Source organism: Macrobrachium rosenbergii, chromosome 12, assembly GCF_040412425.1.
Source record: "Macrobrachium rosenbergii isolate ZJJX-2024 chromosome 12, ASM4041242v1, whole genome shotgun sequence".
NCBI lineage: Eukaryota > Metazoa > Arthropoda > Malacostraca > Decapoda > Palaemonidae > Macrobrachium > Macrobrachium rosenbergii.
In genome coordinates, this window is record NC_089752.1 from 39,300,577 (window position 1) to 39,314,692 (window position 14,116).

The following is a 14,116-nucleotide window of genomic DNA, read 5'->3' on the forward strand; positions in this document are numbered from 1 at the left end:
ACTCAAAAGAACGATGTCAGGGTCGGTATCAGTTAGTGATCCAATATTTGACTAAAGAATTCAGTTCTTCAACAATGATATAACCATTTCCCTCGGCCAATATACACACGTTTCTCGCAGCTATAGTTAAATGTAAACTTAAAATTCTCTTGCTCCAGTGAAATAAAGGAAATGAATTTCTTTTCATTCTTTATTTCTAATAATCTTTATGATATTCAGTGAGCCGTACAAAATTTTAAGTTTTATACGTCTTCGAGATGCAATGTTAGAAAGATATTAATTCTAAGAAAATCTATAATCAAGCGGTGAAAATGATAAAATAATTTCAAGGTTCACAGAAACGATATTATATGGATCTGGGCAATCTGGGCATAATTATTTCGAAAAAAATTTCAGAAAAGGTTTTATAAATTCACAGTTCCGAAATGGTGGCCTCGACTACTCTAGAACAGTACCAGTTTCCATTTATAACTGAGATAAGGGACAGTTAAACAGATGACCTGTAACAAAAAGCTCAATTTAAAAACCCAAACAGATTTTTATATCTAAGATCAGCAGCAAAATCCTTATACAAAAAATACTTTCGGAAAAAAGCTGAATTCATTTTTATACATATATCGTTTTCATTGCGTCCAGTTAGAAAAGTCCAGTATTCAGGCACCAAATTGTTCCAGAAATTCTTCAAAGAGATACATAACTCAGCTGAAATGTTATTAAACCTCCACCAGGTACCACTAAACAAAATAAAAGTTGGAAGCGCTAGCGCAACATACAACATCCATTCGAAAACACACGGCTTCCATTGTTATGCAACCTTCCTGCTGAAATCGTCCTTTCTTGACAGTAGTTACAGAGCTTTGTAAACAAAATATAAAAGAACTATGCAGTTTTCTTTAATATACATTTTTGTACTATTTAAATCTGCTTTCTGAAAAGTTATTTCAAATATTTATACCAAAATAAAATGAAAAAATTCAAAGTTTTCTCTTCACCGCATAATTATATGTGAGCCAACAACAATTCAGTATTAAATCCACAAAAACAAAATAATAACTTTCAAATGAAAAACACTCTTCTTCAAATGCACGGTCAATCAGAAACACTTCCAACGCTATCTCATCAAAAGACATCCTCTGGGACGTGTTAGGAAACATCAATATCAAGCTTTCACTCGGAAAATCATCTCCTTTACAATCGAACCAATTCCTTTAGTTTAGAAACGATTTCGTAGTCTGAAAATATTACCAAGTATTTTCTCTTCTAATGCAATGCTCATTCACGACACATTTTCATCGTCTTCGATGTACACTTTAGTAATCGACTTCTAATTTTCAAATCTACAGTGAATTATGTATTTCTTTTCCCAGGTTACTAAATTACTCGAAAGGTTCCTCACTTTACATTATTGCATCATTTCCCCCTTCCTTAACATTTTCCTGTGGCCCTATATAGCCTGGAAGGCATCCTGCATTTCCCATTTACCCTAATATCTCCTTCCCATTCCCAAGTCATCATTCCAGGTCTCCTGAGATTTTATTTTATATATATATTTATAATATATATATATTTATATTTATATATATATATATATATATATATATTATATTTATATTTGTCTGTTACTTCAACAATTTTTCTGTTTTGAGAGAGAGAGGGAGATACATTCGACAATGGCATGACCTTAACTGTTCTACACTTTAAGCTTTCCTGTTTAAGAAGGCATGAATGCAAACCTCTACAGCAATTTACACCTTTTGTTTCTTCGACCTTCCATTGTCTTAACATTCTGTTTTATCTCTATGCCCTATTCTTTTCATCTTTTCCTTCCAACCTCGTATAATGTCGAATGTTTCTTTTGAAGCTTCAAACGTGGTACTATGCGCTCTCTCTCTCTCTCTCTCTCTCTCTCTCTCTCTCTCTCTCTCTCTCTCTCTCTCTTCAGATAATCCATTAACCAACATCTAGACTCAGAGTCTTGGATCGTTGTATTGTGTCGCATCTGGATAGCAAAGGTTTGTAGGTCAGTGCCTGGTGACCTTTCTAAAAATAACTTTTTCTAAATGCAAAACAAAATGGAAAATAAATCTCTAAGTAGCTATAACATTTAGACAAAAAAAAAAGATCTTTATGTAGGAAAACAATTAAAACGTTCATATTAACTACAAAAACGTGTGGAATCTTGACGAACGTGAAGGAATAAAGCTGAAGTGGGCTTCAGATATAATGAAAATTCAAAATATAATAACTTGAATTCAGAGAAAAAAAAAGTGAAAAATGTAGGACACCCGTCAGCAAAGATGACTCAGCAAGAACAGAGAAATCTTCGGACCAAGGTCTCGCTCTAGACTATCCTATAATAAAGGAGACTAAATGGACCTTTAATGAAGCATCCAGAAGACAGTGAGGCCAGATGAACTTTAAAAAGACTAAAATTGTCTCCGATGTATAAGATTAGTCAGCAGAAAAATTTCTGGTAGCGCAATAATTCAGAACTGGTACACTTCCAGTCTATTGATATTGAACCACGCAGGAGCTAATGAAAATAAGTACAATGTGGAAAGAGACATTCACTGGCATAATATATATACTTTCCCTCGCAACCCAACTACCAAAGCCATAATAGAAGAACAAACACTGATGAATTTTATAAACTATGAAGAATGCAACTTGTTGAGGGGAGGGGGGTGTAACAATAACCACAACATAAATGTGTGTGCGTATGAGAGAGCGGCTTTCCCTTACATTTTCTAAGGTCTCTCCGTTCTAGGTAACTTTCCTCTGGGCCATGCAGAGAGAGAGAGAGAGAGAGAGAGAGAGATTGCTTTGAACACGCAAATCACGGCTTCGTGCAACCTATGCACGTAGTAGTGATATAGCTTATCTCTCTCTCTCTCTCCCTCTGCCCCAGAGGGAATTTACCTAGAACGGAGAGGCCTTGGAAAAGGGAAGGGGAAGCCATTGCTTGACGGACGCCATTGTTTGGCAGAGTCCACAGCCTGACCCTTACTCCTTTTCCCACCTTACCACACTATGGGCAAGGGCCATGTCGGCATAAAAATGCGAAACGAATCAACCCGTTGGCTTTTCAGGAGGTGGAGCTATACAGATTAGCTGCTGTGACAATTCACTTAATAATAGGAAAGAGCAAAAAGGCGTAAAAGAGCATGTCTAAATATTGCCTATTAAAGAGAGATGTCTATTCCCACACAATATGCATGAATAAGTTTAAATTAGAACTGGGGGTTGGTACAGTTATTTATGAAATGCACCGTGAAGCCTACTTTCACGAGTAACACCTTTCATAAAATGGCAGGACACTGGCCTAGGCCTATACCAAATTGTTTCTATCACATGGAAATATATTTTTTATTATATGACTTGGACTCACAACGATCAACAAATAGTTCTGCAGGGTCTAACAACGAAATGAAGTAGACCTATACACAGTTTATTCATATTCTGGTTCGAGCGGCTGAGATCCTTCCCAGGTGAAATCCAGCGGCGAACTGTCATAAAACAGTTGTTTAACCGTCCACACATGCACCGTCTACACATGCAGTCACCCGTCAGTCGGCCGGAAGAACTTTAGGTGATTCCATTATAAACCTGATCGGCACCAACAGAAAACTTGACATGGCTTGACTTAGCTTGGTTTGGCTGTCAGTGTGAATGGCTTGGCTTGCAGAGCATCTGGCTTGATTTGGCTTGGTTTGGTTTGACTAACAGTGTGCTTGGCGTGGCTTGGCTTGGCTGACATTGTGGTTTGCTTGGCTTGCATAGCATTTTGCATGGAGATGATCAACAGCGTCTTGGCATGATATGCATGAATGAATTGTGGTTGAATTCAGAATGTTTGGCTTTGATTGGTTTAGTTATTGGCTTGGTTAGATAGTGTTTGGCTGGCTTGGCTTTTGGCTTAGCTAGCAAACATGTCTTTCATAAAAGTGCTTGGCATGCCTTGGCTTAGCTTGGCTTGGCTGACATTGTTTTGGCATCAGCTTGCAAATATATTTTTTATATTGATTTGGAGCAGAGTCACTTAATGCTTTATTATCAGAATAGCACTGCTTGGCTTCTAGCAAAGTCTTGAATTAAAGCTTAGCTTGGCTAGCAGAATGTTTTGATTCATTATGTCTGGTTCGAGTTAGCATAGATTTCCTTGGGCTTGGACTGACTTCAGCTAGCAGAACTGCTCATAAAACTGAGGGCTTAGCTTGGCTAGCAGAATGTTTGGCCTGATCTGATTGGCATGTCTTGGCTTGGCTTGGTTAGCATAGTATTTGGCTTGATTGGGCTTGGACTGACTTGGCTTGGTTAGCAGAGGGCTTGGCTGTGCTTGGCTTTGTTAAAAGAGGGCTTGGCTTGGCTAGCAGAGTGCTTGGCGTGACTTGGCTTGACTTGGTAGCAGAGTGCTTGGCTTGTATAGCTTGGATTGGTTTGGCTAGCAAGAGTGCTTGGCTTGGCTTGGTTGGGCTTGGCTTGCTTGGCTAGCAGTGTTTGGCTGGTATTGGTTTACCTTGGCTCAGATTGACTAGCAGAGAGCCTGGCTAGGCTTGGTAAGGCTAACAGAGTGCTTGGCTTGGCTTGGCTTGGCTTGGCTTGGCTTGGTTTGGTTTGTCTTAGCTAGCAGAGTCCTTAGCTTGGCTTGGTTTGTCTAGCATAGTGCTTGGTATGGCTTGGCTTGACTTGGCTTAACTAGCAGAGAGCTTGGCTTGGCTTGGTTTGGCTAGGAGAGTGTTTGGCTTGGCTTGACTAGCAAAGTGCCCAGTATGGCTTGGCTTGGCTTGGCTTGGCTTGGCTTGGCTAGGAGAGTGTTTGGCTGGGCCTTGCTAGCAGAGTGCTTGGCTTGGTTTGGTTTGGCTAGGCTTGTCTAGCAGAGTGTTTGGCTTGGCCTGGCTAGCAGAGTACTTGGCTTGGTTTGGTTTGGCTTGGCCTGGCTAGCAGAGTGTTTGATTTAGCTTGACCAGCAGGGTACTTTCCTTGGTTTGGTTAGCTGGCAGTTTGGCTTGGTTTGGCCAACTTTATGCTTTCCTTGGCTTGGTTAGCTGGCAGTTTAGCTTGGCTTGCTGATTGGTAGGCATGGCTTGGCTTGGCTTGCTGACTGGTTGGCATGGCTTGGCTTGGCTTGCTGATTGGTCGGCATGGCTCGGCTTGGCTAGCAGAATGCTTAACTTGGACTGAAGAGTGTTTGGCTTGGCTTGGATTGATTAGCAAAGGGCTTGACTTGGTTAGGCCAGCTTTATGCTTCCTTAGCTTTGTTAGCTGGCAGTTTGACTTGGCTTGGCTGGCTGATTAGTTGCCATGGTTTGGCTTGGTTTGCTGATTGGTTAGCATGGCTTGGCTTGACTAGCAGAGGACTTAACTTGGCTTGGAGACTGTTCGTCTTGGCTTGGATAAATTACCAGAGGGCTTGACTTGGTTAGCAGAAGGCTTGGTTTCGCTTGGATAACAGTGTTTGGGCAGGTTTGGTTGGCAGATTGTTTGGTTTGGCTTGGCTTAGCCGGCAGGGTGCTCCGTTTGGCTTCGCTTATCTAGTTGAGTAATTTCCTTGGCTTAGCTGAACGCTTTTCTTGGCTGTGCTTGGTTTGGTTTGCAGATTTTGGCTTTGCTTGGTTAGCAGAGTTCTTGGCTTGGCTTAGCTTGGCTTTCACTCAAACTTCAGAACAAATTTCAAATATATATATATATATATATATATATATATATATATATATATATATATATATATATATTATATATATATATATATATATATATATATATATATACATATAAAAAGACAGAAATTCAAACTCATTTTTGTCTGCAACTTTAATGAGCATAAAGGATAATAAGATTAAGTTTGGCAATGAAATGTCTAGCATGACACAAATACTCATTATTTCTGTAAGAATTCATTAAATATGTTCTCAAGGCTCAAGGTTTATAGTTGCATGGAAAGATAATGCTCAAAGTATACCTTTAATATGAAGGACTCTTTCATTAAGATGAAAAATAGAAACTCCTACGTATTCTACAGACAGCGTGAGACTAGTATGTATAGAACTGCTCATTCTCAGTACATATCCATTATGTTTTGTTCGGTTTCTCAACCATTCTATCTCTCTCTCTCTCTCTCTCTCTCTCTCTCTCTCTCTCTCTCTCTCTCTCTCTCTCTCTCTCTCTCTCTCTATATATATATATATATATATATATATATATATATATATATATATATATATATATATATATATATATATATATATATATATATATATATATATATATATATATATATATATATATATATATATATATATATATATATATATATATATATATATATATATATATATATATATAATTATATATAAAATTTAATTTTAAGAACGTTGGATATGGAAAATATCCAGACGGAAGAAATTGAAGAGCCTGGATATTTTCGGCTTCGTAGTTACCTCGCGAAGAATTCAATTAGCTATAGAAAATATGTGTCTGGTAAAAGTGACAGTAGTTACACCATATATATATATATATATATATATATATAATATTATATATATATTATATATATAGGTATATAATTCAATTCCTAAGGAAGCAATAGCTATCAATTAGCATAAAAGCAATGACGTTACACCTTCTAACTTATTTATGTTATCATTAAGTAGATATATGTACATAGAGAATGCAATCACCTGGTAAAAATATTATCTGGCACTCTGATAACATCGAATTTCTAATTTCATACTTACTCTCAGCAACAAATGGTAAACTTCCTTTGTTCAACAGATTCCTGTCAATACACATAAATTTACCACATGACAAAAAATATATAAAATCGTCAACGTATATCGAACTACCGCCATCTATGTCTTCACCAGTTTTATGAGGCGTTATTCTGTGTGTAGAGGAGATAATAATAATAATAATAATAATAATAATAATAATAATAATAATAATAATAATAATAATAATAATAATAATAATAATATTTTTGCTTAGTTTTAAGCAGTGTGAAAAAATGGCTATGGTTTTCTTTTCTTATTATTTTGCCTGGAAGGGAATTGCATTATGGCACCAGCTATTTCTATCATCTTATTAAATAACAAGAGGAAAAATTCTGAACGTCGGAGGAAAGAGAAATAAAATGACGCAACCATAAATTTGGTTGACGATAATCTTATAAAGGCTGATCAGTTAGGCACATCATATAACTAATAACTAACGTTTTAGTTTTCTATAAAAGAAAACTATTGTGCCGGCTTTGTCTGTCCGTCTGCACTTTTTTCTGTCCGCACTTTTATGTCCTCAGATCTTGATAACTACTCAGGCTAGAGGGCTGCAAATTGGTAAGTTGATCATCTACCCTCCAATCATTAAACACACCACATTGCAGCCATCTAGCCTCAGTAGTTTTAATTTTATTCAAGGTTAAAGTTAGCCATAATGGTGCTTCTGGCAAAGATATAGGATATTCCATCACCGGGCAGTGGTTAAAGTTTCATGGCCGCGGCTAATACGGCATTATACCGAGACCACCGAAAGATAGATCTATTTTCGGCGGCCTTGATTATACACTGTAGCGGCTGTACAGAAAACTCGATTGCGCCTAAGAAACTTCGGCGCATTTTTAACTTGTTTACCGTTACATAAACTTCCATGTCAACGCTTTCATTTCAATTACATAAAATATATAGATACGTTTAATGTACTGTTTGCTTCTACAAGAAACTAACGAAAAAAGAAGATATCTAAAATATAAAAAGCCGTGGAAAATATGTCAAGTGTCAGTGCAATATATTATAAGAAAAAGTTAATAAATTGCATTACCAAAGCATGACTCATTCAAGAACGAGTTTTATTTGCCTTTTTCCGCCTTACTTTTTCTTCGTCTTTTCTTCCCTGCTCACCTCAAGATTTCCCACTTACCCCTCGGTCATTACTGCTCAGACCGGGCCTGCTAAATCTTTATCATTGCTAAATCTTTATCAAAGCTTACTTCAAGCCTTCTAGTCCCTAACTCCTTTTAACGACTATTACGGCAGGCCAGGAAAAATAATTTTCCTCTAAGTTGCCTCAAATACATTTTTCCGAATTTTTCTCGCTTTACCTAGTTCTATAATTTTTAAGCGTTAAAAATTGATATGGTACTCCCAACAATTAGTAATAGGGTAAAAAAATATACATATTTCCTTATATAAAATTTCAGTAACATCATCAACAAACATATTGGCAATAACTTTCATAGGAAACCAAAGACCTACAGAAAAGATTCACCCTAAATGGTCAAAAGAAAATCAGTAATACAAAGAAGTAATCATTAATCGAAACCAAATTCTATGAACCTCTGTTCCACTAAACACTGTGAAGACCTAATATTACCTGATAATAAAATCCCACTTCAACTCTTGTTGTAAATAATTTTACAAAATTTCATATAAAACTGAAAACTTACACCCAACCAGCTGGAAAACAAATAATTCAATATATGATTTTCTCTCTCCACCCTCCCCGCCCAAAAAATTACAAAACCTAGTTAAAAACCTTTGAACGATCGCAACTAATTATAAGATGCATACATGAGAACCAAGGAAAGTATCTTTTTGGAAATTCCTTTTCAAATTTCCCAAATCCTTAAATTAAGGGGAGCACTCGAATAAACTAAATGGCCACGCAGATAGAAAATGCTCTGCAAAAACGAAACCATTCATAGAGAATACATAATCAGGGATAAAGAGAAATTCTGAGCTTGTTTTTGATGGTCGTTTACAATAACGTACAGTGCCTACATTTAAGTATGTTTTCTTTGACAAAAAGTATATATTTTTAACTAATGTTCTGTAACCCTATTTTCCATCTGATTTTTGAAGCGCCATTATGTTATATGTGATCATGAGCATCAAATGACCAAAGTCTATGTGCACTGCACATTAGGGAGTTTACATGGATTCGAATAGACAAAACATTTAATGACGCACATAAAAATAATGCATTCCACAGAGGTCAAACACCTTCACGCTTAAACTATGTAAGATTTATATTTCTCGAGTAAAGACATTTTCCCCGTTCACGTAAGTATACATACACACATATACACACACACGCACACGCACACACACACATATATACACACACACACACACACACATATATATATATATATATATATATATATATATATATATATATATATATATATATATATATATATATATATATATATATATATATATATATGGAATCTCTTTGATACAGTTACACAAATTTTGAATACTGAAAATCATTATATTAAAATATATGAAATAAATTTTAAATTCGTGGCATTAAATGAATGATTACAAAATTTTTAATTATGCACCATTCTCGGTTTGGGTTCAAATACCAGCAACAAAAGCAATCCCTGGATCGGGACTAACGCGAATTTCCCATTAAGTTCATATAAATGAACGCGATATATATTCAAAGAATTTCTAATATGGAGTTTATGGTCCTGAGAATTTCTAATTAAAGGATAATTAACAGTTTCATGCTGTTAGATAACTCATATTTTTAGCAATGAAATCTACTCGACTCAAATGGAAGCCAATTAATATTGTCCGTCACAAAAAGGCAAAGTCAAATACTAGACACAGGAAAAACTCTAAATTCCTGTCATTTACTATGTCTCAGTGATAGGGCGGCTATTCGTAATTAAATATATCTCAGTAATCGAGGGGCCACTGTATTTTACAGCGACTAACTGTAAACCTTAACTTGATGATATCGAAAACCGTTATGAAGAGAATAATTAGTGTTTAAACATGGATAAACGCCAGAAAAAGCAACACTAATTAAATAATTTTTTTTTCGTGTCTAAATTAGTCTGAGAAAATGAGAAATGTAAAGGACATCCATTTCTCAAATGATTTCATGTCTTCGCACAAGAAAATGTCAATGCAAAAGAAGCCGGTTAGCAAACTTCAATTATCTGGAGGTCTCAAGACAATAATGAAGTTTCTTCCAAGACCCTCGAAAACAATGGATTCAAGGAGGGGAACATGTCAGCTTAACAAAAACGAGGTGAGCGGGTTCACCTAAACTTCAATTATCGGCCAGTGAAGAACAAGAGAATTTGTTTCTCAGAAATTCATTTCGCGATTTAAGTTGTAGGTCCCGTCAGGTAACCAATCGGTTCTTAGCCACGTAAAAATAAAACAATGGATTCAGGAGAGGTTAATCAGCTCAGTGGTCAGGTTAAACTAATATATACTTAACAATTCCATTTCTCATTCACGAGGCCTTTTTAAACTCCCTGACAGATTCATGATTCCATTTACATACCGTGTTACCTGATATGATTATCCCTCTTTCCTTTCTTTTTATAAAACAGATAAACTGTAGAGACATGTTACCGAAACAAAATCATCATTGAGCAACAGGCGAGAGAATATGCATAGCTAAAATAACCTTTTACATACTAGATAAGGTGGAAAGTTTGTTTTTGGCAAGCAAGACACTTTAGAGGCCAATTCGCAAGTTACCCTATTCGACGACACCCACGCAAGACACCAAAAATATATCAGCCAACGAGTTGTCGTTATATAATGATAATGCTAAAAAAGAAGTTTGTCTCGTAAAGCGACACACCTGTTAAAAACGGCAGGAACGAGAACTGACAACATGAAAAAGTGAGTGGGACAAATGGGCTAGAATTGCTAGGAAATCGTCTGAGGAGAGAAGGAGGGAGGGGAAATAAAGACAGGTAAAAAAATCTGCTTTTGAGTAAAACTGTTTGGAGTCATGGAGTTTTAATATGATTCGTTCCCGTTTCCTTTATGCTAATTATGTTCTGAGACATAAAATTTCACGTAGAAATCTTCTGAAATAACCTGCTTAGTGACAATCTGGTCTCTCTTACCAAATAATGAAAAAGGGCAAACTAAAAACAATGTGGGAGGCAATGACCAAAAGTGAAGACAAAAAAGTAATAATCACGCACAAGTAAAAATTCGAGGTATAATAATAATAATAATGAATACTTTAATATGTTCACAGGGCAATGTGACAGTACAATATTAGCAACATCATTGGAAAATCTGTTTTGTTGCACATGCAAATAATTCTTTGAGTTGCAACAACGGGTTCAGAATACACCGGTCGAATTCAATCTTTCTACAAGCGAACTGTGTAACTGAAACATTTACCTGAAACTATATTAGCCATATGACTCACTCACCTTGGTGCACTTTAGCCAGACCCAATTATCTTCTCGAGGTCAAACTTAATGCAACATTCTCAATCTATAAAAACGAATAAAAAAATTACTGTAAGCATGGTTATTTCATTCTCATCATTAAAATATCTGACAATTATTAGAACAACGAATTCAAGTATTTATCATGTTATTTGAAATATCACTCCCCTAGTGGCAGGTTTTGTGCCTACCTCGACCACATACTGCGACCGACTAACTTGCTAAGCGAAACGGTTTTATTAAGAACTGGAAAGGATTCTGTCAACACAAAATCTTGGCATATAACTCATAATGGTCAGTGGTTTATCAAATGTTCACCCAAGAGAAAGAATGAGTAGTTTCATGAAATGCTGAAAAAATTAACTGCCCAAAATGAGGATGTAATAAACGCAATATGCGTCCATGCATTTGCGTAACAATAACGTACGTGTAATAATCTCTCACCACTGGCCCCTATATATATGTATGCCGAATGATGACACCTTTGTAAGCCTTTCGGGATGGTACGGAAATGTCCTTGGGGTGTGGACTTCTCGACCCTTCTTTGGGTTACCGTAATTTTTACTGGTGCACCAGGGGAAGAAATAATGTCCATAACCACAATGATGAAATAAAATAATAAAAAAACAACTTCTCATTGACAATCAGTATCCAAACGTTCTTAAACTAAAAACAGATTGCAAGATGGGTTGCACCTATGACGACGGGGACAAATAAAGGTTTAAAAAGGGAGGGGTTGCACCGAGTTTGAGAAGGAAACTAGTCAAACATCGACACCAGCCAAGAAACAAGAAAATCGCGGAGAGATCGGTGATGGTAGATGAATAAGAAAAAAAAATATCAGAAAGCGGAGACTGAAGACACATTAGCGCATATCAGAACTACATTGGTATAAAGTGGAGAGAGAGAGAGAGAGAGAGAGAGAGAGAGAGAGAGAGAGAGAGAGAGAGAGAGAGAGAGAGAGAGAAAGTCTTATAAAGGCAGATGAGCAATTTTTGTTACGCAGACCACCTAAAAACATAGCATCATTTTCACTAAGGAAAGCAAATTTGACAATGGATTTTGATGTCGATGTCAGTCAACAATGCCTAAAAAAAGTTGAATATGGCTTCCATTGAGACTTTTACTTTTATCTTTGTTTTATAAAATTATTTTCCATCAGAAAAGTTGTCAATCAACCTTTTAAAACCATAATCTAATACGCCATTTACTCTTCCACCCTTCAAGTTTATCCAACCAAGTATCAGTTACTACTGAAGGTAGATCTCGTCAAAAATTCTTCGTCCTGCCTGCCCACTAAAAGAACAAAATAAAGCGACATACATTTAAATATATGATTATAAATATTAGCAACTTCTGAAATCCATAAAATTAGTGCAACGTGATTTATTTAAAAAAATATGCAGGCATTCATGCGTCTACGTGCCTACCATTAAAAATCATTCCTTCATTGAAATGCGTTATACGTATTCTAATATTATTTTAAGGAAAATTGGGATGATATAGTTTTCAATTCTTGAACCAATCTAAAGCCTTCTCAATTCCTCACCCACTCTGAAATTACTATTTTCAAATATTTTACCGCTAAGCCTTATTTTCCTCCTACAATGAATTTAGGCTAAGCATCTCTTCACAGTAGTCCACCAACCTTTCATTCATTTTTATTTGAAGCTATTCCCATTAGAACTTTCTCTTCCTAGACTTTTATTACAATTAAATTTCTATTTCCCTTATATTTCCCCCAAACCCCTTCCTAAGTCAGCTTGCTTCATTTTTCCTTAATTTCTATATTAATTCTTATTCGTATGAGACATACATCCTCTATTTCTAAACAGTCCTATATTTCAAACTCTATACTTTCAAAACAGTAGAAGAACAAAATAATTATACTCCACATACTTTAATTAAAAGGTTCTGATGGCATCCTAATATTGCTGTGTGATAGACAAAAATCAGGAAAATCAGGAGCAACGATCGAGCGAGTTTTATATAAAACTGCGAACGCACAAAAAGAAAGCGGTAATTGGGAACGTCGATGGACGCCAATTACTTCCATGGACAGCAAATTTACTTCCCAATTGCCAACTGACAATGGGTCACTTGGTCACGGGCTCCAATTAAAATGCTTCGTTAAAATGCAGATCAAGGTTACACAATCAATTTCTGCTAATGAGGACGGATTCAAAATGTTTAGTGTTCTTGAAACTCAAGGTTTATCACAACAAAGCCTCAAGCATCGCCAAACTCACACACTCTCTGTGTCCGTGCAAATATATGGGTATAAGAAAGGGGACAGAGCAAGAGTAAATTTTTTTTTAGATGGGGAATTTATGAATTGCAGGGTTATCATGTCATTCCATGGGCAGCAAATTGTTATATACCATCTGCATAATAGCACGTGCATCACTGGATTCCAATTCATTGTTCTAACACTCTGTTACATTCTCCTTCAACTTGTAGCTTGCCTGAATTATTTTCTCTTTCGTATACTAGATTGTCGCTAGATCATATAAAATTCATCAGTCGTTTGCCAGAGTCAAGTAAATTCTTATAACCAGGGTGTATTGATGTGGATGCATGGAGGTAGCAACTTCATTCCAAAATATTTGCTGAAAATTTGTGGGTATCATCTGGAGCCACCTGCACCCAACAAGACAAAGCAAGTAAGGGAACAGAAAAAGGAATATATATATATATATATATATATATATATATATATATATATATATATATATATATATATATATATATATATATATATATATATATATATATATATATATATATATATATATATATATATATATATATATATATATATATATATATATATATATATATATAACATTATCCAACTCCGTACGTTGATACATGATGAGGCAGTAACAAAATGTAACAGAA

The 14,116-nt window shown here is 35.7% G+C and overlaps 1 long non-coding RNA gene across 8 annotated transcripts in view; it reads right to left on the minus strand.

The window, feature by feature from the left end:
• Positions 1–14,116, minus strand: part of LOC136843635 (uncharacterized) — a 668,266-nt gene that overhangs the window by 402,044 nt on the left and 252,106 nt on the right. For 2 of the 8 annotated variants that reach the window (XR_010854620.1, XR_010854618.1), the window contains exon 3: positions 11,198–11,261. The exons of the other annotated variants lie outside the window; for them this stretch is intronic. This is a non-coding gene — a long non-coding RNA (uncharacterized lncRNA). The remainder of the gene's footprint in view (positions 1–11,197; positions 11,262–14,116) is intronic. 8 annotated transcript variants of the gene reach the window in all.